A 5148-nucleotide genomic window follows, 5' to 3' on the forward strand; every position below is an offset into this window, starting at 1 on the left:
TCCATCATCATCCCATCCATCATCCATCCATCCATCATCATCCATCCATCATCCATCATCATCCATCCATCATCCATCCATCATCCATCCATCCATCATCCATTCATCCATCCATCATCCATCCATCCATCATCCATCCATCATCCATCATCATCCATCATCCATCCATCATCCATCCATCCATCCATCATCCATCATCCATCATCCATCCATCATCCATCCATCCATCCATCCATCCATCCATCATCCATCCATCCATCATCCATCATCCATCCATCCATCATCATCCATCATCATCATCCATTCATCCATCATCATCCATCATCATCCATCTCATCCATCCATCATCCATCCATCATCCATTCATCATCCATCATTCATCCATCCATCATCCATCCATCATCCATCCATCCATCATCCATCCATCATCCATTCATCATCCATCCATCATCCATCCATCCATCCATCATCCATCCATCATCCATTCATCATCCATCCATCATCCATCCATCATCCATCATCCATCCATCATCCATCCATCATCCATCCATCATCCATCATCCATCCATCATCCATCCATCATCCATCATCCATTCATCCATCCATCATCCATTCATCATCCATCCATCATCCATCCATCATCCATCATCCATCCATCATCCATTCATCATCCATCCATCATCCATCCATCATCCATTCATCCATCATCCATCCATCCATCATCCATCCATCATCCATTCATCATCCATTCATCATCCATCCATCATCCATTCATCCATCATCCATCATCCATTCATCCATCCATCCATCATCCATCCATCATCCATCCATCATCCATCATCCATTCATCCATCATCCATCCATCCATCATCCATCCATCATCCATTCATCATCCATTCATCATCCATTCATCATCCATCATCCATCCATCATCCATCCATCATCCATTCATCATCCATCCATCATCCATCCATCATCCATCATCCATTCATCCATCATCCATCCATCCATCATCCATCCATCATCCATTCATCATCCATCCATCATCCATCCATCATCCATCATCCATTCATCCATCCATCCATCCATCATCCATCCATCATCCATCATCCATTCATCCATCCATCATCCATTCATCATCCATCCATCATCCATCCATCATCCATCATCCATCCATCATCCATCCATCATCCATCATCCATTCATCCATCCATCCATCCATCATCCATCCATCATCCATCATCCATTCATCCATCCATCATCCATTCATCATCCATCCATCATCCATCCATCATCCATCATCCATCCATCATCCATTCATCATCCATCCATCATCCATCCATCATCCATCATCCATTCATCCATCATCCATCCATCCATCATCCATCCATCATCCATTCATCATCCATCCATCATCCATCCATCCATCCATCATCCATCCATCATCCATTCATCATCCATCCATCATCCATCCATCATCCATCATCCATCCATCATCCATCCATCATCCATCATCCATTCATCCATCCATCCATCCATCATCCATCCATCATCCATCATCCATTCATCCATCCATCATCCATTCATCATCCATCCATCATCCATCCATCATCCATCATCCATCCATCATCCATTCATCATCCATCCATCATCCATCCATCATCCATCATCCATTCATCCATCATCCATCCATCCATCATCCATCCATCATCCATTCATCATCCATCCATCATCCATCCATCATCCATCATCCATCCATCATCCATCCATCATCCATCATCCATTCATCCATCCATCCATCCATCATCCATCCATCATCCATCATCCATTCATCCATCCATCATCCATTCATCATCCATCCATCATCCATCCATCATCCATCATCCATCCATCATCCATTCATCATCCATCCATCATCCATCCATCATCCATCATCCATTCATCCATCATCCATCCATCCATCATCCATCCATCATCCATTCATCATCCATTCATCATCCATCCATCATCCATCATCCATTCATCCATCATCCATCCATCATCCTTCCATTCCCCACGTTCAGTTTATAACCACTCAGTTACCAAATGCAGCATAAATTACAGGCAAAACAACGAGATGAAAATCCTCCAGCTACAAACATTAAAACCATCATAAATATTTTACATTCTGACTCATTGGAGAATCGGAGTCGTGGTCGTCTGGGACGAGAGAAAATGTCTGTTATATAATGTACCGAAAACAAAATGAATTTATTTGTAAAACAAAGAGGGCCGCAAGTTGCAAATGTCAAAGTTTATAGTCACTTAAAAAGGATGCAGAAAGAAAGCTAAGCTAGTTGACGCTAGCTAGCATGAGCTATGTAAATGAAATAACTTACTTTCATTTACATAGCATCAGCTAGCTAGCGTCAACTAGCTAGTTAGATTACTGACGCTATTAACTTTGTACCAAAATACAGATTTAGTCACTATTAGCTATAAATATTAGATTAGCTTCTTGTCTATATGCTGAGTGAGAACTAGCTTCTGTTTTATGTTGGCTCTTAGCTCGGTATGCTAGCTAACGCTACTATAGTTAGCATACTGAGGAAAACTGCTCCCAATTAAAACAGGTTTATACTTTTATAAATCCCATGTAGTTTTCACCTTTTTGAATTTTATTTATGTTTATGATGATTTTATTACACACAACAGAATCAACATGTTGAACTTCTGCACTCAAACTGTCAGCAGCTTCTCTGTAGTTTTGGTATTTTCTGTTTTACACATTTAGCTGCACAGCTTTAAAATCAATGTTGGTTTAAAAACAGCATAAATTCAGAGGAAAAGCAAAGATTTTAGTGATGAAACACTTTAACATTCTGTACTAAATGATGGAATAAAGACGGTTTAGTTCAAGTTCAACGTTTGTTTATCCTACTTAAAAAAGGATGAAATGTAAAATAACCTTAGAAAACATTATCTAAAAGGCCCAATAACAGGAATAAAGTATTAACTATATATGATTTAATATAATAAATAGTGCTAATAAAAATGTAGGCAGTGAAAATGTGCCACTTTATTTCAGTGTTTTATGGGAATGTGGTTCAATCTGAGATTAACTACTAATCACATTTATTGCGTCATGTAGCTTTTGGTGCTGGTTCTGGTCCTGACTGGGCTGATGGGAGGCGGCCTGTCAGCTGTGAAGGTTCTGGTTCCGGCAGCAGTTCAGGCCTAACGAGGCAGCGGGCTACAGGTGGGCTACCTGGTGGTCTCAGTCAGGTTCAGGGGGCAGATGTTAAACCCGCCCGCCTCCCTTCCTCCCCGCTGGGATCCTAATGACGGTGGGCCGGGCAGAGGGGATTTGTTGGACGACAGCGGCGGCTCCCTGACTGCCAGCGGCCTCCTCGCCGCTGGACGTCGCGGCGGCGGCGGCCACTCCCAGCTCGCCTGGAGAAAACGGGCCTCATCTGCTGCTGAGCGGAGCCAGAATGAAAAACCAGAGAGAAAAATAACACACACGTTTTTATAGAGCAGCTCATTAGCTTAGCTTAGCATAAACTCTGCTCAAATATATCTGTATAAAAATGTAACACCAGTGACTAAAAAGGTCAGCATGAGCTAATATTGAGTTTGATTGTTTAATGCTGAGAAAAGACAAAAATAAAAAGCTAAATTATAAAAACGTTGGTTGGGTTAAGCTAAGCTAAGGAAACTAAGCTAAGCTAACATAAGCCAAGCTAAGGAAACTAAGCTAAGCTAACATAAGCCAAGCTAAGGAAACTAAGCTAAGCTAACATAAGCTAAACTAAGGAAACTAGAGGCAAAATAAACTCATATTATATTAAAGCTGATGGGGTGATAAAATATAAGATTAATTAAAATAATGAAGCTTTTTCAGTATCTGCTTGTTTTCTGATGTAAAAAGGAGAAAAATCAAAGAAACGATTTAAACAAAACAGATCAGGATCTTTAAAATGGAGCTGAAGGCGCCAACAGCTGCGGCGCAGTTGTAGAGCAACACACCTGTCAGGTGTGTGTGCGTGCGTGTGTGTGTGTGTGTGTGTGTGTGTGTGTGTGTGTGTGTGTGTGTGTGTGTGTGTGTGTGTGTGTGTGTGTGTGTGTGTGTGTGTAGACCTGCCTGGTTAATCCTGAGCATGTTTGTCTCCTGTAGAGATCATCTAAAGACGCCTGACTTCTGCACAGGAGGCCGCTGCACATTAACTACCCCCCTCAAATCATGAACTGCCCCTGACACACACTCCCTGCGTCATGCATGCATGATTTCACACACACACACACACACACACACACACACACACACACACACACACACACACACACACACACACACACACACACCATCAATCAGTGTGTGTGTGTGAGCCGCCGGCCTCGTGCTGCTGAGCCTTTTCTCCCTCCATAATGGCGGCCTGCGGCTCCGGGCCAATTAAAGCCCGGTGAGGAGCGGCTGAGGCGGCCGCTGCGCCCGGACAGCCCGGTTCTGATCCGAGGCTCAGGCGGGTCCAGCAGCTGCTGCGCTGACAACCTGCTGCGTCTGTTCATGCAGGTCGAGCTGCGGCGTCCAATCAGAGGACACGATGAGCAACCAATCACTGATCAGATCATCATCAGTCAGTTTTAATTATTCTTCTACATTTTATTAGCTTTTATTACTTTTGATCGTTTTTCATATTCAGGCTCATTTTTAGGAGCAGAATTCCAAAAGGTCAAAGTTCGGTGGTTTGAGCATCATTTATGTAAAGAATACTCAACAGGAGAAAACATTTTTTAAACTCTTCTCTTTGCTCCCTAAGTTTGCAGGCGCCATTTTAGCACAGCGCCACCTGCAGGAGCCTGCAGTGCCGTAATCACCGACAGCTGTCGTAAACTGCTGGTGTGGAGAAAAACAGTCACATCCGGTTGAAAGGCTTTAGAAAACGATCATAAACATGAAAACAAAGGTTTTTATATCAGTAAATAATGATAAAATCCTAAATAATGGAGATTATATTTATGTCAGTTAACAAAAATGTTTTATAAATTTCAGTTTTATTTTGTTTCACCACTTGAAGGAAATTCATACGTTTGAGTTATTTTATAATTATTTAATCCATTATTTCTGAAAGCTTTATTTGATTTGTGATAGTTAAATAAAAAGTCAAT

General features: G+C 41.9%; 1 long non-coding RNA gene across 1 annotated transcript; it reads right to left on the reverse strand.

The window, feature by feature from the left end:
• Positions 1-3043: 3043 nt before the first annotated feature.
• Positions 3044-4610, reverse strand: LOC145554723 (uncharacterized). Its single transcript, XR_014090709.1, has 2 exons — positions 4124-4610; positions 3044-3455 (listed from the first exon to the last, which is right to left on the reverse strand). It is a non-coding gene; the product is annotated as an uncharacterized LOC145554723 (long non-coding RNA).
• Positions 4611-5148: the final 538 nt, after the last annotated feature.

Source organism: Poecilia reticulata, chromosome 13, assembly GCF_904066995.2.
Source record: "Poecilia reticulata chromosome 13, P_reticulata-male-v2, whole genome shotgun sequence".
NCBI classification, from domain to species: Eukaryota; Metazoa; Chordata; class Actinopteri; order Cyprinodontiformes; family Poeciliidae; genus Poecilia; species Poecilia reticulata.